Genomic DNA, 26,522 nt, shown 5'->3' on the forward strand with positions numbered 1-26,522 from the left:
ATGCAATTTTTGAAAAATCGCGAAATTCTTTGATACGACGACTGCAAACTTACATACAGACCGATCATTTCGAGCACCTTTTACACAGGTAAGCAGTCGCGGATTACCGAAGCACAAGAACGGCTGTAACTATGGAGCAAGGTTAGGGCACGTGTTCGTATGAACCTTTTTCATTGTTTGCGTGCTTGCTGTTCACTGCTAAAGTGGGTCCCACGTGTTATGGTACAACTTGTATATCAAAACGAGTCTGAATGTGATTACGTACCAATCTTTTCTCTTTTAATTGAAATTTAATATCCACGCAAGTTGCGATTTAAAGTTCAGTACACGATTGCAGCAGCAACGAAATTGAGATCTAAATCGCGTTGAAAAAAAAAGAAAAAGCGGACATGGAAACAGTTCGTTCAGTTATCTACAACGTGTAAATCGTCTGGCCAACTTCTATATAGCCTTCTGTTAAGGCGCGCCGCAGGATTAAAATACCCCTCTCAATCTCATCACTACCACCAACGCGTAAACCTAACTCCGTAGCAACGTTGCTTGTTTCGAAGGTAGGAAAGGAAAGACAATGCCGGGCTACCCCAGCCGCCGCGTGATCCCGTGAGAAAAGCGAGTTTCATTATTCAAACAAGCCTGTATTCCAAACGATTTATTCCCCTCGCGTCGCCTCTTCGGCTTTCGGCGAGCAAAACTCAAGCGGCCGCCTTACATTACGCCGCCATTAAAGGGTCGTGTAGCGGACGCTGAAGAGAGGTTCCTTGTCCCTTCCGAAAAATCGTAAAGTCGCTTTTTCCCTGTTCGTTAGGCTCGTTTCTCGGATTGTGCCCGATCCTCTACGAATTTATGTTCCCTACGAACCGCGTGGCGGCGGCGGCTCGGCTGAAAAGAGAGCTCCGGGGAAAGGAGGTTAGAGAAGAACGTCAACTCTGGGAAAAAGAGAAGGTGGAGGCTATGCCGATTACGCGAAGCAGGGCGAACGAAGATAGACAGATAGGATGACTGGATAGAGAAGGGCAATGGTTACTTTCTGGTCCCTTTCTTGGAATTTCGCATGCAGCGAGCAACGGGTATACCTGGGAAGCGGGTCCCGCAGCAAATTGCGGGCGGCGCTGGCGAAAAACGCTTTAACGAGCAACACGGCCCTTCTTAGATTCCCTTGGTAATAAGGACGCGACGCAATCGAGAAAGTGGGAGGGTCGGATATTCTAGGACAAACAACTTTTCCGTTAACTACAGTCGGTTAGAAAAGTCTACGTACATTTCTTAAGTGGAAAATATTATGGTAAAAATCGTTGGCTCTACGAACTTTTTTGGTAAATTACAGTATACATATCGTTAAACCGTAACACGATTTATTCACTTTCGTTTTTATTGAGGGAGAGGAAGTAATAGAATGTGACATGTGTCGTTGCGAAAATTACATACACCTGTTATACTTGCATAAAATCATAAAAATAGTAGACTTAATATTATACTAATATCTTATGGATCTTCTGTAAGCATCAAGAACAGCCTGCTGTTTCCTTGCCATTGATAGAATTAGGCCTCGTAATTAGTGTAACTTCATGTCAAGAGGTTTACGAGTTAAATATTTGAATCCTTCAAATTCCTTTTAGAAATATAAATATTCTATTTTGTTGTAAACAGGTTAGCCCCTTTTTCATGCATAAGCGAAATATCGCAAGGTACAAAATTAATGCCAATATGATAATTATCTAAATATCTAATCCGCTTCGGAGAACTTTCTCTACGTTTAATATAAAGGAAGATATAGAGTCGCGGAAGAAGTTTATGCTTCCAGTGAATTGGTTTGTTAAATTTGACAATCTGGTGATAACATCGGTACGTTCGTAACGAGAAGTACACAACTGAGTGTGAACGTACGAGAATGTCTGACCTTTCTAACAGGCACATTGATATTAATTCTCTCAAGAATTCTCTCGAGAAGTTGCAATGTTCAGTAAACACGTAATATCTAAATGGTTTATATGATCAAGTTTATACGCATAATATGCTAATATGAATAATATTTTCTCCTAATAATTTCTCAGCTTTACTTAAATTTTCCCGAGTGTTCCAATGCTTACGAGCGGGGGTGTAGCTGTAGCTGCTACTTGTTTTTGCTTTTCCCTTTTCGATTGGGCTGCGCGATCGCGCATGCATACAATACGTATATATATCGAGTAATTTATTCTTGTTGTTGGTGTTGTCGGTACTAGGAGTCACAAATGATGCTCGTTAGAGGTGAAACCGTTCGCGACCGACATAATCGCCACCGCCGTTTTAACGCGATATTAATCACAGTAATCAGCCCAGTCTTGGTCAACGTATAATCATCCCAGACGCTCGGGCGTGCTAGAGAACTTTTTAAAAATGTAATCTGCAACGCCTCATCTCGTTCTCGGATCCTCCATCTTCTAAAATATTTCGAAATAGCCACGTGTAGAAATTTGGATCGTGAACACATTGATTTTCGTTCATATGTTCCTTGATTTATGTCGTAAAGGTATTGGATTACAAACGGACCGGCAGGGACGCTGGGATTAATACATTTGAATTGTAAATTAGCTTCTTAACCAAGCAAATGAGACTTCTTGTAGGTCAATCTTTTTCATCAGATCTAATTTCTGCGATAAAAAAGATTGGATTTCGTGCGCTCAACGATGAATTAATTTAATCTAGATCGTGGATCGGATAGTTGTTTCTAAAATCTTGATAATAAAATAATGAAAATGTTGCGACAAAGTGATTGCTCGCTTAGCCTTTGGCCACGTACAAGTCACATAGCGAACTAGGTAAAATGTTATGAACCATTTTCTTCGAAATTACTGCTGAAAGAAATCTACGGATTTCTTCTTTTTTAGATTAAATAGAATAAGGGAGCTAGCTATTTTAGGCGTAATAAATTTTACGATGGAATTTCCAAGCGAACAAAGCTCCGCCTAATTTTTCTTTTAAATGGTCAGTCCCCGTTTCGTATATAATTTACTACACGACTTCTCGACTTTTACTTATAATATAATTTATTCTAACTTATTAATTCTCCAACTATTAACCTTCGTTATTCATTAATTATTTATTTCCCTACAAAATGTTTGCACGAACAGACAGTCGTCTCAATACACACTTAATCATAGCAAAGTTTCCTAACTTAATTATTCAAGCATAAAATGCAAATATTGAAATGCAGTAGTGAAGAGGGATCGTTTAATAATTATAATGGTCATCGTTCAGAGTATTACGACCATCTAGTCAAATTAACGAGTACCTAATTATCGTACAGCAGCCCTATCTGAGAAACAACTATTACGTTAATATCAAAATAAAAATTCAACAGCATTGAGATGGAGTAACGTACGCGTTAAGATATGTAGACGAAATCTTGGCGTGTAATTAGAGGATGGTTCGGAGTATTCGTCTCTAATTGGATACTGATTGCGAAGCTAATCCTTCCTGGGCAAGATATCTTTGACGAATAATCGTGGAATGTCGTATCGGCTGTAGGTGATTTCTCTGTAATAATTAATTAAAAGGCTTCGTTAACGAATGTCTTTAATACGATGTTTGCGAAGATCGAGCTGTTATTAATAGTCACAGAGAATGTGCTGAGAAAAATATATCGATGATTGATGAAGCATTTGCAAGCATCTAGCTCTTCAACGACGCATTAATTAAATTTTTTATCTGGAAATTACGGTGAGAAATGGATGGTAGATAGTTTATGAGAAGGATGAAAAGAATAATTGCGTTAGACAGCAGAGGATAAGTGTTTTAGATTTTCTTATGTATTCTATTTATCATGTTACTGTAAATGAAATTTATTTCAGTCGAATATTTCCATTATAGCTACTTTTCTTAGCTAGTTTTCTTCAGGGAGGTCTTAGATATTGATTTACTTTATTAAAGTACTAGTTACACAGTATACATATCTCTTAAGTAAATGAAATTTTATTCAGATTTGTAATTATTAAACTATATAATTTCTACCATTCTATCGATACGTGTCTCATAGACTTACGTCTTTTATCCGAAGAAGAAAATAGTAAAATTTTTCTCATATTATATTAAATATTAAGAAGATCAAAATTATTAATCCAACGAATTCGTAACGAGTCGTCAATTACCCGAATATTTCAACCTGAACTGCGATCATGTAACTACAATTACATCTTTCACAAATTACATCTTTCACAAGGGTACAGATATTAAATATTAAAAGGTACGCCACGGAAAGGGTGAGTTACCATACATCATCGAACCGTCGAACTTTCGAGCTCGCCTCTAGTCCCTGCCAGGCTCTCTATAAAATGACCATGTACACCGAGGTTCGTCGTGATATTTTTAAATTACGGTCCACGTGTATCAGGAGTGATTATGCTAATCGGTGGATAAGCAGGCCGCGGCGGTCATATTTATGATCCTCGTTAACGTTCATTGCGCTTATTAATTTTACGAGCGGTCGTCGTTTGTTCACGATTGTTTTCTTTCGTCTGGTAACCAGCCAACATCCCGAATCAATGTTGTATCATTGTACTCCACGAACGTTGCGATTATTACCTGTAACGATTGGCAATCATGATATCCAGCTATGGATATTTTTATCGATCCAATTAAACTTTCATTAGCATAACGGTGTAATTAACGAAACCCGAAGGGGATAGGGAAGCTTACGAAACTCTGTTTGTCGAAATGTTGGAATTAAGACATCCGCTACCGGACTATAAGAAATTTCGTTTCAATTTCCCACGAGAAAAATAGAAGAAACCTCGTTCGATTTCATCGGAGATGCTTCTGTACAGCAACTACAATGACAGACTTTATACGTCTGGTCCGCTGTTCCAACACGTTTTTCTAGTTATTTTAACTGTTCAGTATTCAGTGAAATGTGATCAGTTCTTTGCTCGAGCAGTGTTTCATTATTATATTAATATATCTCATATCGATTTCAATGATCTTGGAATATATCGTCAGGGTCAGCATTCTGAATATTTTGGATAATTTTCAGCTTGTAAATTAGAAGATAATAAAGCAACGGGCTTGTACCTAGATGAATGTTTCGAAAAGTACCATTCTAATAAATTATAATGACATAGTTTCAAAAATATTTTTATCTTCATCGCCTCTTCAAAGCGTGACAGTTTGGAGAACGCATATAGATCTTGGGTGAGTGGAGAGGAAAAGAGTTTATTTTGTAAAACCAGCGGAAGGACATTTGAACATGAAACATTTGGAACATTTGAGAGGAATGTACGAAGAAATTGATGGAACAAGCCTGGTGGAAAGAATACTAGAGCGAGAAGGAAAAGCGGAAGCAGTCGAATGGCTAAAAAAGATAGAAAGGAAAAAAAAAGAAAAGAGGCGGACGAAAGATGATGAAAGAGGGCTGTGCAAAGTGTGAAATACAAGTAGCAACCAACGAAACATACTTTAAGGTAGTTTTAAGGAACAAGGGCGCTTTATAGCAAACCAAAGACAGTTTTGCAATACAAAAAGCGATTGGATCACCAAAGAAATAATTACGTAGGGCAAGTTCGACAACAAGTGGGATAAAGATAACGTATGCATTGTCATCTATGTAATCAAGTTCAATCTCTGCGTTAATAAGTTGAAGTTGAACAAACTATATACAACTTTATCGCCATTTTATTATTTTAACAGCTTTTGCAAGAAATCTACTCACAGTCTAGTGTCATACACATGCGTGTAACGTAAAGACGTTTGCAACATTACGTGAAATTATTTTTACTTCTTCCTTAAATGGCGGTAACGAACTTGTTAAAAACGCCGGTGGTCGTAATAAAATAGATTTTACTCGCACATATTTTTTTCTCAACTACAAACTCCTTCTCCAGATTCCTGCAATTAGTATCACCCTCGGGATTCACGTTAACCGATGCGACACCGTTTTCCTTCGTGAATGCAGCGACAAACGACGCTTAATATATTCGCGGAGTTGCGGGAGCCTGACATTCCGTGCATTTCTTTCGAGTCGCTGGCTCATTTTAAATTTAACTTCTGTTTGCGCTACTGATTGGCATGACAGCACACCGAGAAATCAGAGCCCGACCCGGCCGCCCACGCGGACACGCTCGGCAAAATAAATTAATTTGTTCCTACCTAAAATGGTCCTGTTGATGGACTACCTATTATCTCGTCGTGGATGGCCCGGTTGGTGGAACATGTTGCACAATTACTAGACGGATACAAATGATGGTCGAAAGATCGAGAAAGAAAGGAGCGTCGGTTATTTCGGTGACAGAAAAATGTGGTATGTTTCTTACCAAGAATTCAATACTGCATACTATATCCAGACATTTGTTTAATCTTTACAAGATGCAATTTATATTACAAGATGCCTGCACTAAGTTTATCATTTAATTTATTATTATATTTAGCGTATTACATTTATTTCATTGTTGCAGTATAATTGTAATTTTCAATATAATTACATTTAACCAGTTGCTCGATACTGGAGAATTTGAGAAAAGGCAAATCTTATGTTTGAATTTACCAGCAAGTGATGTCGTTCGTTTCTTCTTAGAAATACAACAACATCAATAATTTGTACATTTATCTAGCTGCACGTTTTTTAAATTATGCTCTTCGATTCGTGGTGCATCGAATGTTGGAATTTTATCGAGTTTGGGAATCATAATGTGTAAGGTTAGGTATCTTATTACAGCTTATGTGAAAGTATGAAAAATTGATGAAACTTTCTTTGTTATACAACTGGGTAACGCGTTTCACCTGTATAGATGATATTAAAGAAATTGTAAGAAATACGTATGTAGAAAGTGCGTGTTTGGTAGAGTGATTTTACAATAAAACACGATGAGTAATTGTCTTGAGAGTAACTGTCGAGAAATGAGAAAGTATTTATATCGTAATTTAAAAAAATGCGACTGGCCATGTGATCATTTCAAACTTTCAATTCAGGATATAATGTTAGAGGTTACAAAATGCTAAATGTTACGATGGTTGAAAAATATGCTGAAGAGAATAAAAGATACCAATTATAAATGTCCTTGTAATACTGTGTATCTAATTCGATGTGTAATTATTAATTCATTAATTTTGTAAGTCTTAAATTACAACAATTAAATGACGATAACTATCTTTTCTTATAATTAGACTCTTCATATCATCATACTAATATTGATAAACAGAAAAGTTAATTACTTTCTCCCGACAATCTTACCAATATAATCCCTAAATTCACTTCGAGGAACATCTCTCTTCCCATTAAAACTGACTCACGCCGACCCATAAAATGCTCCGAACATCTCTGAAACACTCATCCAGTGTAATCTCAACTTATTGCTTTGGCCTTTTATGCGACGTAGTAACAGCCACGCCAAGTAGTTCAAATGCCCACAAACGCGGCCGAAGTACCAGCAAAGTGTCATTCGATGGAAAAGTAGGACGTCAGGAAGCGAGTATGTGGAATCGATTTTATGGTGTAACGAAGGACCAGAGGCTGGAACGGAGACGTCGTAACCCTTCGGGGCGTAGGGTCGAGTCGAAAGTGAAAAGAGGCAGCGAGTGGCACTCGACTCAGGTCGGCAGGACGCCATCGAAATCTTTCATTGTTCACGGATTAACGAGTCGTGTCAGGCTCCCTCCGATGCCTCGTGTTCAAGGTCCTCGAACCTGGCCGCTCGTCTTCGAACCACTGAATGAATCATCTCCTCTGGCCGGAGAGAAGAATGGAGAAAGACGAAGAAGTCGCGTAAATAATACCCCGTAGGGCAAGGAAGATCGGTTCTCGAGCGGGTCAGATTTGTTCGTTTTTCGACTGGATGATGCGGCCTGTAACACAAGCGAGGTACCCTTCTTTATCAGAGTTACGCGATCTCGTGCGAATCATGTCTACCACAGTGTGATACTTGGAACCCAGTTTTGGAACTCGAGCAGCTGGTCCTACTTTATCTTCGCCATTATGAATTTTTAGTAGCATCGACTAGAGATTCGAAATAACAGTTACTTTAATCACATTTTTGGTAAAGGGTCATTGACTAAAAATTAATTTTTATTTCGATGGACGCCAGTTATCAATAAATCGTGAAGAAATTTCTCAAAAAGAAAAAAAATGAAATGATTCAAAAACTTATTTTTAATTCTACTGATTAGGAATAACCATCCTAACTGATTACCATTATCAGATAAGAGTAATTGTAATTTCGACCAATCGCGGGGAGACGTAGTCGCTAGGAGAAACGTCAACGGGGGTCGTAAATCCCCGTTACGATTATAACAATCGACACCACGAATTGATCGATCCCCTGATTTCCGTTGAGATAATAGGGGTGATTGAGGTTGTATAACACTGTGATTCACAGAATTATAGATTATATATTTCCAACACTTAGATTACACTGACGTAGAGAAATAAATAGTTAACAACTTGTCGCACGAAGATGCGATAGATATGTGCGCTAGAGCAGGGCTCTTATAATGGAAATTCGTGTATTAATGGACTCAGCACTATGATGTATTTAGGAGAGAAGATGTATGTTCGACAACACCGAGAACCGACAAGAGATTTGCGGGAAGTATGCGACTCTCGCGCTATGTGTAGACTGCCGCGTTAGGCGTTAGTTTTTAGACTGACTGTCGCTCTTTTTTAATACGGAAGAAAAGTTCGGTGTGTGTGTGCTCCTGTGCCTAAAGAACGCGGATTCGTTGTTCCCACTTTCGTTAGGAAAAGTGAGGGTAACGAACCGAGGTGTCGATTGGTCATGACCTGCATTACTGCTCGAAGGGATGAGTAGGGAGTCTCCTACCATCGTGGTGGATAGATGACTGTGTGCGTGAGAAAACCCTAGCTTGTTTTATTACAGGGCTATTCGGATTTTCCTAATGGGTGCATACCCGCTTTCTCCGTGTTTTAAGTGCGACTAATAAACCCAAGGACCTCTCTAAAAACCGACTGTGTCTCGAGAATATTTTTAAGCTTTAGAAATTCTTCAAGACAAACGGATTGAAGACACATGGCGAAACAATACAGGGAAGTGAAAGTTATGGTGGGTCCTTAGGTTTATTGAGGGTCGAAGTGACGTTACGCAGGTCGGTTGTTGTCCGGTCGCGCGGGCTGGCGTGCAGATGTTTTAGGCGGCGTAACAGTAATTTATTTTTCGTTACTAATAACTATTGTCAATGGCCGGAATTTTGGTTTGATTACCAATAATCATTATCGATGGCGAAAAATTCTTTTGGTTACCGCTAATCGATGTCGACGACAAAAATTTGTTCTGATTACGTTCGACAATCGTCAAATTTTATTAAATAAGATATCGTATTAAGACTTGTACATTTTATTGAGGTAAAAAAACGGTATTAAAATATATAAAACAAAGAATAGGATAAACTGTTGGTACGATATTTTTATTAAGCCTTATATTAATATTGTACTTCAGTATCGTCTGTTCTATTCTTTGTTTCGTATATTTTCATACCGTTTTGTCGCTTAATAAAATATATAAGTTTTATAATTCATTTTTTTATGTTGTCAATGAACACGTACTAATCATCAGTAATGTTAATAACAATTGACAATATCCGAATATAAACAGAAAAAATTTGTGCCATCGATAATGGTCATCGGTAACGAAAATCAGATTCTGGCCTTCGATAATTATAATGCTTACTAATAACCATAAAGAATTCCGGTCGTTTATATTGGTTACTGGTAATCAAAATTAAATTCCCGTCATCGATAACGGTTATTTGTACCAAAAATAAAATTCCCTTCATCGATAATGATTGCCGGTAACCAAACAAATTTTAGTCATTTATAATGGTTATTCGTAAGCAAAACCTTTTAATTCAAGATATTATCTCTTATGCCGTAACTTCAAACATTTTTTATGACAGTTACGTCTGATATTAACCTAAATTAAATACAATCATGAACGTTCACCTTGGCACATCCTTTGTAAAAAAAGAAATTATTAAAGTTAAATAAGAGGAACTAAGAATTTTACTATAGCAAAACCGACAAATAAATATACATCGGATAAATAGACAAAACACTATATCATAGCGTTTGAAGTCACTTTTATATCATGAACTGGTTCAAAAGAAAATCGCCAATTCCGCCTGCTATCGTTAATATTTAAGATCAGAGTAAAATTGTAGCGAGATCTTAATTTTTCAATCGCGATTCTCTTCGCGTCACGCGTTTCAAATAAATCATCTTCCCCGTGTCCGTATAAAAGTTCCGAGCTTACGGTGAATTAAAAAAGTAACGAGTGCATTTTTTCCCCGGGTCCGGCACGGATGATCATTAATAACAAGAAAGTACCTCCACCCGGGACAGAAAGTTTGCGCGATCAAAGTGTGTCAGGCGATCAGTCAGAAGGGACTTTTTACTGCACGAAACGGTTTAAGAGGCCGCACGGCGGTTCTTTGATTTTGGCCGGCGTGCGCGGACACCATGGCACGTTACGAATTTACCTCGTAATTCAATTCCCACGGCCACTGGCGATAATTACAGACCGCGGTGCTGAACCTTCGCGTACCACCGTGCCGTGTGGCCATCTTTTTGCTCTTTCAACTGACTACAGGTGATTCTGCTCCGTGTTCTCCACGACCAACCGCTCCTTTTCTTCCTGCTTTCTTTCGGTCGGGTCTCTTATTCTTCTCTTTTCTTTTCTTAGCCTCTTTTTCTTCTTTCTTTTATGTGCTCACTTTGGTACTTCTTACCTGCTTTTACAGCGTTGCCCTCATTCACGCCTTTACCTACAGTCTCGTTCTCTTGCTTCTTTTTTCTTCTTCGTTTATCTTCTTTACTACTTACAATTAGCTTCTTCTCGCTCCACTCCTCGTTACTTCTCTCTCTCTCTCTCTCCCCGCGTTTCTTTCATAAATTTGTATGTTTTTGTTTCTTGAAATAATCTAGAATATTAACCCTTTTATTCTTTTTAACCTTTCTGTCATCGTTCTCTTGTTTATCATCAGTTTTTTTTGCTAGTTTTGTTTATTACCAAAACCAGTAAAAATTCGCTAACCGTAATGTTTTATAATCTCAAAATATCATTCCGCCAGTTGTCCGATCTCGCTTGACATTTAACATCTCATTATACTTGATAAAGTAGAAAATTCGAACTTTATTTAATTCCACTTGTCAATTTGAGATACAATTTGCCCTAATAACTTTATTCCATAATCTCGTCGTTTCTTCTTCGCTACATTAATTTCCACGCACATTTCTCTGTTATCATTTCTTACTTCTTTCTTCTCTGTTCCTCTCGCTCCTTTTCTTACTTTCTTACTCCTTTCTTCAATTTATTTCCCCCCTCAGCCTCTCTCTACCCTCTGCACAAATTTTATCTCTCATCCAATCTCCCGTTACTTTTTATTTCATTTCTTGTCCTCCCATTCGTTCCCCATTTTCTGCCGCAGCTTCTGTCATTGTACCTCTTGCACACCGTACTTCTCTTCCTGGTCTCTCCCTATCCCCTGCTATTGGCGGTGCACGCGGCAGAACAGCGTGAATTATTATCTCGAGCCGCAGTCGAACTGAGGTAGAACTCGTTATTAAGATATTTCGGAGCCCGTGATATTATCCGCGGCCCCTTGTCGATCCTTTGCCGACCAGAAGAGGAAATGACCCACCGTTCGATTGTAGCAATATGCTGGTAAAGAAAACGAAGAACGCGGAAGTTCAGTGATCATCAAGTACTTGTCGATTACTGCAGGCTCCGTTATTTCATGTGTTATTCCTCCTCTCTCTCTCTCTCTCTCTCTCCCTCTCTTCATCTCTCTGTTTACTTTATTTATTTTTTCATAGCCCTCCCCTCCGGGTTAAAACGCTCTTCTAGTTACATTTCTTGTTGGTTTAGACTTATGATCTACTTTTCCGCCCACCAGGCTTAATATCTTTCGTACTTAACATCCTTCTTCCTCTATTTTGAAGAGTTTTAGTTATTTTGCTCCTTTATAATGAAAGGTTTGTTCGTTTATGGAAAGAAAGTTCTGATAGATCGTACTTTCTTTCTTTCATCATGTGAAATCTCGATTAGTATCATACGTACATAGAGTGTCTCCTGTTTTTCCAGAAAACGACGTCGATATACTCTGTGCATAAAAACGAGGAGAAAATGTCACATGAACAACTGATTTGATCTTAAGAAAGCTCGGACAGCTTTGAACAGCGCCGCGTACAATTAGCGCTGTGTGCGAGATTCACAAAAATTTGTCAGGTGTCCGGAAAAGTTCAAAGCGGACGCGCTACGTTTGCCGGCCACCATAACAGCTGTCCAATTAGCGCGTTCGAGGCCGCCATAAATTCCTGTTCGATGAGCGGCGTTCTTTCCCGTAATAACCCATGGGGGAAGGGCTGTTTCCCGGGAAGTAACTCGCCACCCACTTTGGACCACCGTTTTCGTCGGCTGGAAGCGCGAACAGAGAGGCGGAAACTGCGAAAGGAAAGCACGAAAAAATTAACCGGTATCAAGAGATGGTAACGACTTCGTGACCGGCCGCGGAGCTTGAAAATGTGAGAAAATCGAGGGCGCGAGCTGGTTGGCGATAAATCAATAGAATCTTCTGGTTCACCAGCCGAAAGACTGCTTCGGGGAAGACATACCTATCGACCGTAATAAAAGAAACTTTTCTTGACTGGATATATTGCATCTCTAAATATGTATAATTCGAGGCTACACTGATTTATAATGGGCATTAGGATCGTTTATGTGGATGAACTCGCGCGTGAATATGCGCACGTTGCCTCGATATTTGCGCACGATCGTGACCAGTTTCTACTTGTCCAGGTGAAAACGGTTCGACGCTGATGAATCGACCGGAACTAATCCTTCAGCTTTGATGACGGACTGGTAAACGCGATGCTTGCCGGTTGAGCATCTTGCAGGTTCAACTAGAAGTTAACCAAAGAAAGTACAATGACAGTACGTACAATGAAATGAACATTCACGAAGTTTCGACAGTTCAGTTATACGAGTAAATGGATTTACGAAGAACGGGAAACCGCAAACACAGGTTCTCTTATCGCACAGCTATCGTTCATTCACGATATGTGTTAAGAGAAGCTTTGCGAAATTGGCATCGCCAAGTGTAAAGTAAGAAACGAACAGTATTCGTTTATCTGAATTTATCCAATGAAAATGTTCGTTTGTATATCCTTCAAAATAAGATGATGACCATCTGAAAAGAAATTTGTCATCAGCATCTCCATGAACATTTTTCATCGATTTGTAAGTGGGATGTGACTGTTTCATGATTTGTCCACATTTGTCCTGATCCAAATTTTCGTTTGTCCATTTTTCAAAAAAAGAGTCGCTCGCGTTACAATTTCCATCGTATGTTCCCCTGTTTAACACGTTGACAGCCATAGACGTCGATGATTCGCGTTACTAAACTTTTTCGAGCGATTAAAATCAGATAAATTCGATGGATTAAAAAAATCTTCAAGGTGTAGATAACATTGTCAGAAGAAAATAAGCGAATACAGCGTAATATCTTGGAGAAAGTAAACGTTAGTACGTGTAGTATATTCGAATCTATTGCGGCTCCCAGGACGGAATATATAAAATTCGCGTGGCAGTCAACGTGTTAACTTGATCTATACCTGCTACGTCGCGCATGTACACACGATCAAGCGACTTCACGGCAATTAAGCTCATACCGCACCACACGGCTTCTGGTTATTTTTAAACTGGTTTCCACGATGCATACGACACAGGGAACGTAAACGATTCTGTTGCATTAAATAATTGCATTGGAACGAGAGAATGAGAGGGTGCAGCCACGACGTCACGAGGCGATTATTTCACCTGACGTTCGACCTGTTCGCGCCGTTTCCTTCGTCTTTTAATCGCTCGAAGGCAAGCGAGCCGAAGCGCTTTCGTGCTCCGTCGAACGTGTTATGCAGTTTTCCAACGATACTATCTTGTAATCCATATAGGAACACGCGGTGAATTGCATTTGAGATTGGTTTCTTCAATATGGTATGGTGACCTCGCGTGACCAATCAAATATAAAAATCATTCAAAAAAACGAATTCTTTTTCAACATGGTATCGTTGTGAGCGCCACAGCACGTTATCTGGTACTGAGTAGAGCATTGCACTCGTGTACCCCTAATTTAGTTACCTTAGGAAATCGATTTCCAATGAACACAATTTAAATATCGCTTATTTTTGTAAATCTTTCAATTCGTATTTGATTCTCTTATACTAGAAATAAAAATTTTCTATTAGAAATGTAAATGTGGAAAAACTGACGAGTTTAAGAATTATGATTCGTCATAAAAAGAGATTTAGTAAAAATCAGCGAATAAATGCAAGGAAAACGTTTAAATTCCGAAATGGTCGTATCCGATATAGCACGTGTGTGCAGCATCGAAAATCCGCGGAAATATTCCTTGCAGGTATTCTTCAGAAATTATGCAGCACATTTTCCATCAAGTTTGACACAGTGCGCATATTTTGACAAGACTTCTACAGAATATTCTCCATGATACCCTGTATATATATATATACAATTAACTAAACAAAATAAATATAAATGCTAAGTGTCTTCAACCTCGTGTCTGATGAAGCTACGTGCTTGCTTTTCAATCCTCTCATTACTACCAAGATTTGATATATCTCCAAAACGTAAACCAAAGAGACAAAGAAGGAAATATCACGAAGTACACATTCGCATCGCGAATCAACATGTCGTTAATGTATATCGAGGCAGTCGGGATATTATTCGTTTTCGCTGTAATCGAAGGCGCGAGGGTTTGCAGCATGGATGCACGATAAAGCAACGCTAGACAGAGACGGCTAACAAAGAATAAATGCAGTACATAGCGGGCCGTTTATGGAGGAGGCCTTGTGTCGCGCCGCAGGTATACTGGAGCAGGTATTTACCCGCGCAGGTTGTACACGGTACCTGCATACTTTCGGCTCCTCCGGCACCGAGCCGATCGTTCGTACAAGTATTCACGGCGTGGTTCCTCGAGCCAGGGAACGGTACGAAAAAAAAAAAGGTGAACGCTTGAAGATCCACAGGAGTGGAACATCCTTTTCGCTCGAAATGCTGATTCTGGTGCGAAGATCGATTGAATCTCTTGGTGGGAGCGTAATCGAGGTACCTCTGAATTTTTTTGCCGACAGAGAATTTGGGTACAATGAGTATCTTGCTATATCACAAATATAAATGTACGAATATACCGTACAATATAAAGTAAACACCAGTTTACATATTCTAATATTGTCTCACGATGTCATCACGTTTTTGGAGTCCAAGATCAGCCGAAGACGTGTTCAAATGTATTTTTTCGTTCGCTGCAAGACCCAATAGAGAAAGACACACGTTTCTCGGATAAAAATACCGGTGGCGTGTTTGTTGAATATTAAGAAGTACTATGATAAAGTTGTTAGAATTTCATTATTTCACATGAATTCTGAAACATGAATTCTTCGTAGCCTTTAGCATCCGACAAACTTCACTCGTCGAAATTTAAAAGCCCAGAATTCCAATTATAAAACTCCTAAATAACGAACGAGAGGAAATTATATCCGATACGAGAACGTTTAAGGAGGCAAGCAATTAACAGTTAAAAGTAACGAAACATCGTCGGTAAATTGACGATTTCATCGGTCGTGGTCCTGGTAACGGTTGACGAGGAAGCGTGCCCGTGTTCCAGTCGCAAAATTCTCGTGAAAGCGAATCGAGTCGTAAAATCGACTGCCCAGGACCACCCAAAGCCCGAGATAATACGTTTCTTTGGACTTTCTCGGGTGATGAAGGCGATTTCGCTGGTAACGAACAGCCGCGGCCCGTGAAACGGCTGAAAAGGCCCTGCACCCCCTTTATGCCGTGCACAATACATACAATAAATTAGACAGCGTCACGATTGATAATTAACCGGCAACGTAAACGACCCTTTAAAGTTCTTGCGCCCGGCTTGGCTCGTATATTCTGTAACAAGCATGATTTTTGGCATTGTTTGTTAACTCGAATGGCCCGCAGAAAGCCGAGTAATTAAGAGATCGTTTAAATGATTTTCTCGTTTGCTACAAGTATTCGACTCTTCGAAGAGGATCAACGTGATACAATGGACAGAGTTGTTAAATACGTTTAACTACATACGAGCATAACGAGCTAACAGCGTGGAAGATATATGAAAGGGTTGCGATGTGTGTAAAACATGAAATTGGAAAGTATGATTTATGGAAGAGTTTATGAGAGTTGTCTTGGCTGTAGAGACTGTAGGGAACTAGGTTGAGTCCATCATTTTTTTTTCCTTTTTTTTCCTATTGCACACAAATTTACCACAAAAATATAATTATTAACATATGCTAACATGTTAGATATGTTTAAAAAAATATCTTTCAATTTCCTACAAATTAACAAAGACTGTCGCGATCTTATCAATGATACTTTGACGAGTCGTATATTTAATTTTAAACGAATAATTTATATGTCATACGAGATATATATATTTGTTGATTCCACAAAAGGATAGTCATATTGTTTTTCATCATTATTTTATCACTTATGTATTTCATTCATTTATACGTTGATTTTAAAATCTCATTTACAATATAGTCATTCATGTATCGTTAATAGAGATCGACTAAAATATCCACATATTTACACGTATGTAGATTAAATTATGAACAAATTATAGAAGAAGAAACAACATTCTGTCACAAACGAGAGAATGAAAAGGATATAGAACTGAATGGCGAACAGTTTTCCGGATACTGTTGCGTAACGCACTACACTGTTCGCTCCTGTACACGCGTTCAGAGGAGCACTGCAAAAGATTAATGATCCTAAGTAGGACCCGCCGTTTGGTCTCCTATTCGACGGAAGTTTATATCGGATCGAGACGCGGGCACTTCCTCGTGTCCAGGCTAATTTCGCCACTCACATACGTAGCTGCTAATGCACACATACTCGCCAAGATTTCTAGTTAACGTTTAGAATCGTGCGCGCGTTTGCGGTTCACGCGAATTACTTTTGGCAATGGTGCCATCGCGAAACCAGGTCCAAGCCAAGATCACGTTGGCAAGAGACCAGGACGTGGAATTTCCGTGGCAGACCGCGCGGAGTCCGCTCGTCGATTTTGCATCCGCGGATTTCATGGTAAACGCGAATCACCGCGTTATGGAAAACCCCAAAGGTCTCGACAATTCGCTACTTGGAAATCTCTGACAAATTTCGAGGATGATAAATTGTTTTATCCATTTTCTGATGGAGTTATCGATCTTCAATTGACAGATCGTGATCAGGAGGAAGGTTGCAAAGGTTCTTTCGCAGGTGACGAGTCCAGGAATCTTTAATTAGAAATGGAAATGGTTCATCGCACTTTATGTACGATTTACCTGTTACACACCTTGTTTTGATGGGAATCGCGGGCTACCACCTTTCGATTCACTGAACGCATGTACGTGCGCGTAAAACAACCAGACTTAGAGCGATATCGTGTTACCAATATAGAAGGTGGACGTATTAATTGCAGATGGATTTAAGGTAACACGAGACGACATAATCCGATTATGAGGCTCATGTCGACTAGACGTCAGTTTCGACGACAAGGATTTCTGGTTGAATATAAGGTTACGAGATCTTGCGGTTTGCTACATCGTCGATGTTCTTCCTTTTTCCTTTCGTATTGTGATCGAAGTTTTTCCACGTTTATTCGATGGATTACGAAAACGCTTGAATACTTCGATTCGAGACGTTGTTTTAAACTTAACTGCGGTCTGGATATCGTACGTAAAATTTAATTTAACGAGCTTTAATCTAAAAATCGTATCGCATCAACGCTAGTAATTTAAGTATTCATTATAATTTTATATTCATAAATAATTAAATATTCTTAAATAAGATCTTGTATCCCATTTTAAAGTTACGCTTAACTTAAAATTTCTCTCAAATTCGAATTCGTTTATTGTCGCAAAAAGTCTGTCTCGAAAAGATAAAATATCCAAGAATGCTGTCGGACTTACACGATAAAATGGAGCTATTACTCGGATTACACAAGTCAGAAATCGTATCAATACGGAATCCAGATAATCAAAAATAACATCGAACTTGGATTGAAATAAAAATTACGTTTCATCTTGAATGTATTTTCCAACGATGTGCCGGCACTCGTGATAAACGTTCTTCAGGCTCCGTTCCGCGTGCTTGTACCACACGGAACAAGAAGAAGAAGAAGACGAAGAAGAAGGCAAGGGGCGAGAGTTGGCAGAAGAGCTAGAAAGGTTGTATCGTAAACAGATCTCGCGTCACGTTGTTATCCGCGATAGCATCTCGAGAAGCGACACCTCCGCGAAACGTGGCTTTATACGCGTGTCCGCTCAACTCCACGCGAACGTTTCACGCGTGTCGCCGACAATAAGCGTCGTACGATCGTTTACCAGCGCTACCTACTATTTGTATCGCGTTGTATCCAGCTGGTCGTCCGAAGGGTTTGTGCGAGATTGTAATCATTTTTGTTAAGGCTAGCAACCGAAGAACAAGACTGGAGAAGGAAAGAGGAGTAATTGGAATTTTTCTTTTAAATAGATATATACATCTGTGATAACATCGTGATTTTTCTCTCCGAAACACTGCAAATTAATTATTAGCGATTAGCATTGATGTTTAGGATGTGATAATCTGATACGAAATTATGCTTTGCGAATTTTAGTGTTTCTCTGTTACATGAAATAAAACTCGTTTCGGTTTTTATGGACAGTTTAATTCATAGTTTGAAGTTGTATGAAACGTATAATTTAGAGTTTATCCTTTTAAATTAAGCGTGTCCTCTCTGAATTAAGAATCTTCTTGAATCAATAATTGAAATGGATGAAATGGATATTAAGTGATGTTTGCAGAAGATGAATAAAAATTGAGTTTGTATCTTTTTAAATATTGAGTTATTAAAAGTGTGAAAATTAATTGAAACGCAAAGTTACATTAATTTCACTCATTCTATTTAAATATCATATTTCATATATAATTAATAATAATAATAATAATAATAATAAAATATTGTATTTCATATAAATATCATATATCATATATCAAACATTAAAGCGAAATATTATCTAAATTAGAAATACGAAATTCTATTAACACATTCTCTTGTCAGTTAGATAATGTCGCTTTTTCTGCAACAATTATCGGCATTCCATATTTAGCGTATCTTAAATCGTAATATGTAACCATTATATATACTTAGCTATGCCTAATACGTTTCAAGATAAAGCAAATCTATTTACATGTATACATAATTGGCTATCAATTGGAACAATATGATTATTTCTATCTCTTACTTCGTTTTATCTTCTAATAACTTCGAGCATTGAAGAAAGAACGTAGTATGCGTAATACGAAAGATGTAAAACATAATTTCTAATTGTTAACTTTTTGTGAAAGAGATTAAAAGAGAATCCTGATATTTTACCACGCTTCAATGAAGAAATCCAGGCGAAGTATATACCTACATTAATATATTAGCATATTCCTATTTTGCTTTAAAATTTGCATAAGCGATTGGTCTTCGTTTCAAGAAAAATATCTATACCTCGATACATATATTGTAGAAAATTAAAGAATGAAAATTCGATTTCCACAAAATTTTTCGAAGCAGTATTTTGATACGTATCAGTCAATCCAACACAGATTATTATTCCAGCTACCTAAAAATCCATCAGTCACTTTCCCTACTTTCAATTTAATTGCTATTTCAACATCTACGATAACTCATATTTTTCAATAACGTTAGCTAATTCCACAGAAGAAACTTTCTTCCTAATGTTCAAAATTGTATGATCCACATCGAACCAAAAATCCGCAGATTTCAGTCAGAAATATTCGAAAGTGAAAAGAAGCGGGTCGTGGTAAACGTGTATCGTTCCCAGTGTTTCTTACGAGCGATGGTGTCGGGCATCCCTTTATGGGTGCGTGGCAAGACCGTAAGACCCCCGCTGAAGCGAGGCTAAGGGGCACCACTAATAAATTGGCATTGTGCGCTATCTTGCAAGGTCCGTAAATGGGGTGCAGCGAGGTGCAGCGGCAAGAAAGTTTACCGGACAGACGGTTCCTGGAGCCGGTAAGGCTTGAAGTGCTCCTCTTTGCGTGGCCGAGACTCGTTCCTCAGGGTCGGGGTTTCATCGAAGAAAGGGCGACGCTTGTCGTTATTAGAATTCTTGGACGCTTTGGTTTTCAAGGAATCGGCCGTGGTTTCTTCTCGTCGAAAATACCTTCCTAGACTCTTAGTATAGTAATAGTAATGCACATTTCAAATTGGAATGTATAGCGTTGCGCAAAAGCCTTGCACCAAATTGTTTTGTTATGGTAACTGAATTTATTTTTAGGCGTTTTTAAGTATTTTTGCTACGTTTCTTTCACATATAACAGTACTACTTATACATCTGTACCGCTATCTACTACAAAATAATAACATTCGTTCTTTCACTTAGCGTATCCCTAGACGATCAGTAATGTTGTTAATATTTCGAAGTTCTCGACGAAGATTCAATTTGTCGATAAATATTGAAAATATTGCATTGACAGTATCGATCCTTTTAATTGAGAATCTTGAAATATAGAAAATATATGTATTGATAGTCTAAAGGCACTCTTATATTCTTCTCAAAAATTTCCCTTCAGTGTATCGCAATTAACACGAATTGTCAAGTGTGCGAAGTAAATTACAAAATCATGTACACTTGTTTTCTCTCTTTCATTAAACAATTCGAATCTTCTTTTTCTCCAACAAAATTTTTATTGAAGATTATAATACACGTACACAGGAAAATACGATGATCTTTGCTCTATAATAATCGTGCAATATACAAATATGAAATGTATTTTCTGTTATTATTAAAATCTTTGCACAGCTTTCTTTACAAAATCTTTACACAACAAAGGACTTTTCCCTCTCGAAGTAAAGTTCTAAATAAGAGAAACAACAGGAAGTACAAACGAAAGTGTGAAAATTGCTTAATTGTACTTTGGAAATATAAATACAAATTACAGATTCAGGATAGCTCACGCGAATCTCTCGGCTGAAAATTGCCAGTGCATTATCGGCATAAGACTTTTTGCTCCTTTCGGCTTACCCTTTGCGCGAGCGTGTTCACGCGGTCAGAAAATAGCGATTGCTTATGTATTCAGAATATCTGCCCTACACCGAGAATAGAGCGTGCAATTTACTTTAGCGTTATATCATCCAGCGCGTGAAAACAAAAGTACAGGGGCGTAGAAAACGAATGAATGGTCGGAATGATGCGGCAGTTCATCTCTCTTTGTAAGTTACCGATGAAATTGCCAACGATGAGGAACGTTCCAAGCATAGACGCGCATGCAGTTTTCCGCCAAAGAGCCAACCGCCGAAGATAATAATATTTGTAATGTGTAATTCATGATGCGGAATATTAGGTCGTTCCAGACGAGATAGTTGAATTTTTCATAACACTTTCAATATCTCCAGCTTTATTGAAAATAATATTAATCAAAGCGTAATCCATCAATTTCAATACACTTTGATCATCGTAAAACGTATTACGATTAAAGTGATCATTCGAACGTTGTCGATGATTTTTCCATTTATTTTTTAATGTTCTCTCGCCTAGCATATCAGCATCATATTATTTATTTTGTTAATTCAACACGAAGCGTTTTCGGTCGCGTTATTTCTTTAAAAACTTGTATTGCTATCAAAAACTGGAAGGAAATTATTAAAGAAAGAGTGAAAATTCGAAGTAATAAAATTGGTATTAGACGGTTAAAAATATTCAACGTGCCAAGTAAAGTAGAAGAAGAAGAAGATCGATCAAGATTCGATACAATTACGATTGAACATTGTAACATTGTAACAGATATAATTTTACTTGAAGCTTTCAGCCAAAGGTTTTTAAGTACAGAAATTTGATTAGTAGGTTCGTTTATCAGGTTAACGAATAAAATTTATAGTGTCGCACGATCATTCTATAAGATTTATTGCGATTGTAAAAATATCGTCGTGAGCTTTAAGAATACTCAACGCGATGGATTTGAACAAGGTGCTAAGAAAGTTCCTCGGTTCCGCCACCTATAATTAGTGTATTTAGATATTGGCATGATTTACGCGGCCAGTCGCGGACAATTTGAGAGCTCACAGTCTGCGAATTCGGAAGTGGAGGCACTTTGTCAACCAAAAAGAACACAGTTGACTTTTAGATGTGTTTTAGATTTATATTTATCGTGCTGAAATGAGGATAATAAAAATGACACTTACAGTTTGAATGGTACGAACCCTTTACGGCTGTGTCATTGGCCAGAAAATATTTATACGAATGAAATTAGACGATTGATGGCACTCGTGATTGCGATTATGGAGCGATTCGAGCATAGGGTGCAAACATTACCCGCTGAAACGCGAAATGACGATCATAAACTGCATCATAAAGCGGATGGAAATGTTGAATCGTGACAACATTTATTTTCTACACAGAGTTTAAGTATATGCTTATTATATATGATAGTTCGATCTTAACGAAATCAATACAAATTTTGGGTATATAACTCGAATAGCAATTTCGTTTCGTGGTAGTCGAAAATTGTTCTTGTATCGACTTAATTTTCAAATTTAATTTGTTAGCATGTTGTCCTTCGTACTGCTTCTGTTATAAGAAAAAAGCATATTTGAAAAATATCATTTTACCTGAAAAATAATTTTGTGTAACCTTTAAAATTTCCTCGTGATAAGTGTGGTCAGAATCACGATTACGAATGGATTTCACTAAAAAGCACTTTTTAGGAGAGAAAAATTATATAACAACGTAATACAATACCTTCTTGACACGGAACGATCAAAATTACAGGTTGTTTTGAATCTTTTTTTTAATTGCATTTTATAGAAAGAGAGAAATTTTTAAATAGGAAATTAAAATTTGACGTATCTTTTCTCAAATTCTCCATATTTACTATATATTTACAAACACTGTTTCACAAAAATTGACAACCAAAAGAATGACAAACGATTTTTTCTAATCCTCTTTCGGCTTTTGAGAAATTATTGCTTACGTTTGTATTACATATAGACCAATGATATCATCGAATAATACGATCAAAGTCGAGCAATGATTATTTCGATTTCTGTCCACTGTATGCCGCTCTGTACGACGCGGTTAATTGTAAACAGTTCCGCGGATCTAATTAGCTACCATATGGTGTCTCTCTGACGACTGCTTGACTAATTCTCAGGGTAATCTTCGTGTCGTAAATTGTTCCGAGAAGATGCGACCTCCGAGTCAAAATGCAATTTGTGTATCATTTGAGGTCGTAATTGGACTGCGGTTAATTTTGTACGCGAACATTGCGTTTACACACAAATGCTTTAAAAGCGTGTGGATACGTATGTTGTGAAAAATTATGGTCGTTGAGATTCGTGGTACAATAGACAAGATTCTCTTATTCCTCGAAATTGAGTACTTTGTAGCTTGTTTTATAAGAGGTGTCGTTTGTAATTAAATAGAAATATCTGTTTGCGAAAAGTATCGGTCCATACAGAGTTTGAGTTAATGAAATTTTCTATATGACAAGGAAATCTCTAATTTTGATCATTTTATCAAATTTTTAAAGAGTTAAAAATTTCCTAAATTTGTTTGTCTTCGTTTCTGATATTGTAAGTAGCAATAAATAGTTAGCATATAGTTCTAAATAGTTATAATCATAGTATAATAATAAATAGTATAGATAGTTTGTATATAGCGATATTAAACTATTATCCATATTGAATGTTTTTGTTTTATACATAAACGTAAAATTTGCACCTACTAAATTTTGTAGAGAAATTCATTCAAAGTAACTTCATAAAATACCAGTTACAAGCAAATTTAAGAAACATATCGTATAAAATACAATTGTGAACAGCATTCGCGATGCTCCATGTCCGACCGAAACATAATCTCGATCGCAACGGTGAGCCGTAGCTTGAGACTTGCCAGTACACCTGTATAACCGTACAATCGACGATAAAATCTCTTCCATTACAACGCAATCTGGCTCGATCTACACGCGTTCTTAGCGAAGGATCGAGTCTGATCGTCGACTCACGGCCCGACGCCGATCCGGTCATTATTGACTTTCTTCATCTCCTGAGCTTCCACTATAAAGCCATTTCTGTCATTCGATGCTAATACCGGCCGCATCCTTACAAGGCTGCGTCGATGTGTTCGAGCTCGAACGAAGGCGACTAGTCGTCGACCCGATCGTGGGAGCCTTCCCTTGGACGTGGTGCCCGCTTCTTCGGACCACGAGAATTCCGCTCTTCCTCTGGCAGCCTGACAAAAAAATCGTGTTTCTCGGATGCTTGAAGCGAGATCGAGCGTGACTTTTGCGGTCGTAGTCACTTTTAATTTTCTTCGAACCGATCACAACCACTTCTTTCCTCCTTTGGTCGAACCCTTTCCACGCGTTTGACCGTAACTTTTACGAGGGATTCCGGAAATGTCGAACTTTTTGAAAGGAATTTGTGTTCTAGATCAGCCAATGTTTGATACGTTCGTTATTGATACAAGTTCTATCAGATACGCTAAATGTACATATAATTCTCGTATAGGATTTACTTCCTGGTTACAAAGCCATGTAAGTATCGTATAATTTAAAGATGACACAATTCAAGCGAGTTCCTCGAGAGAAGCGAGAAGCGATTTGAAAGATCATAAGAAAGTTACATTTATCAAACGTATGATGTTGGCGAAAGTAATGGATTTTAGGAAACAACGATGAAATAAAAACGATATTTCATTTTTGTAATTTTTAAGATTTATGTTTGATAAGCGCATTATTTGCGAATTATTGTAAAAATATTTTCTGATTCATCTCACGTTTCAACGTTGTTACGTGTATATTGTAAATCTATCAACTTCAAAGAAATTTAGAAAATCTTTAAAAGGTTGTCCACTTTAAATTCTCATAAAAATAAGCATGTATCTTTTCTAACATTGTTTTTGCTACATCTTTGTTCAAAGTTAATTCAAAGATTAATAAGTTTCAAGTTTATTTTAGGCTACTTCTTTATTAAAACACAAACAACAATTGTACTAGTCCTATGTAATTTATGTATTTTTTGTGAATATAATAAGACCTATTATATTCCTCCCCCTTTTTTCGTCAATTTCTACCGCAAAAATTCTGCAGAAGAGTAGAAGATAATAAAGAATAATTTTATATACTGGCGTGTTCGACGCAATCTGAGCGAAGTGCTTCTATGAAGCTGTGAGTGCAACATAATCGAAGTCTTCATGGTAGTGCGCTGCGGAAAGGTCGCGTTGGATAGGGTGCGTTAAGCATACAGCCCTTGACGTGTTTTCTTGCAGGGTCATCCAATCGAGCTTACTACTATTTACACTGAGGCAAACCCATCGAAGATAAACGTGCTGGCCCTTGAACCGAGAAGACCGGTTCGAAGCACTTTTTTCGCACGATCCGTTGAAAATTAAAGTGCTTACTTGATAACTTCATGAAGTCCTTCATTATCGATTCTCGACAAATTCTCTGCATTCTTCTCTAAGAATATATCACGATGTATTTACCGTTTTCGTTATTTGCATGGCTGATAAAAAAATTTCGCTGTGCAAAGAGAGGTTCTTTCTTTCCTCAATTTTTATACTTTGACATTTTACATGTCCGACAAATTTATTTCGTTAGATATCTCGATGAAAGTTTTCTGGTATTTTGCGGTCGTATTCTCTTTTTAATGCAAATGCGATTGAATTGAATTACAATAAGTAGCGCGAAATATTTCGAACAATGTTGGTTATTATGACGAACAGCAAAATGGTTGAGCAACAACGACTGTCATCCGTAAAACACCAAACGTCGTTCCATTCGAACCGAAACGACAGCGTAGAAATCATGTTTGTTTTCTCCGCGTTCACCGACGTCCGTCGACATCCGAGATGGCGAAGAAAATCCAATATATACCCCGGTTGCTTGTATAGAAAGCGTCAACCTTGAACTCCGAATACACTGTCGGCTTCTACACGACCTACCCCATGACGAGGCACGCGATGCTGATAGCAGAGTCGAAGAAGCAGACGAACACGTGCAGCCAGTGTAAATATTTAGCCTTCGGAACGTTTGCACGCCGTGCTGTGTGTGTCGTACTTTTCCTCTTCGCTTCTGCTTCGTCTTCTTCGTAAGTTCGTTGCGAGATTTCGGGACGCGCACGTTGCGTCCGTAAATACCGACGGCGCGGCTGCATCGCTTCGTAAATGGATTTAAAAACGATTTCGTGGCGTGGCGGACTTTTGATCGATGCGTCTCGTTGTTGTATTAAATCGTGTTAGCCCTTTCGATGATTAGTAATCAATTATAACGCACTATATACGCAAGGCATATACGTACAGGTAGGTAGGAACATTAATCTACATTCAAATAAACACACAAGTCTCAACAGTAAATCTCATGGTCATCTAACTGTGACGTAGAAAGCTTCGCCAATTTCACGCCCGCTTTATCTCCACAAACTTTTCGATATTTCAAAAACTATGTCCAATGAATCGGTCAAGGTGTATTTTGACA

At 38.0% G+C, this 26,522-nt stretch overlaps 1 protein-coding gene across 1 annotated transcript in view; it reads left to right on the forward strand.

The window, feature by feature from the left end:
• Positions 1-26,522, forward strand: part of wb (wing blister) — a 201,805-nt gene that overhangs the window by 41,895 nt on the left and 133,388 nt on the right. The gene's annotated exons all lie outside the window — the stretch shown is intronic.

Source organism: Bombus vancouverensis, chromosome 7, assembly GCF_051014615.1.
Source record: "Bombus vancouverensis nearcticus chromosome 7, iyBomVanc1_principal, whole genome shotgun sequence".
Lineage (NCBI taxonomy): Eukaryota > Metazoa > Arthropoda > Insecta > Hymenoptera > Apidae > Bombus > Bombus vancouverensis.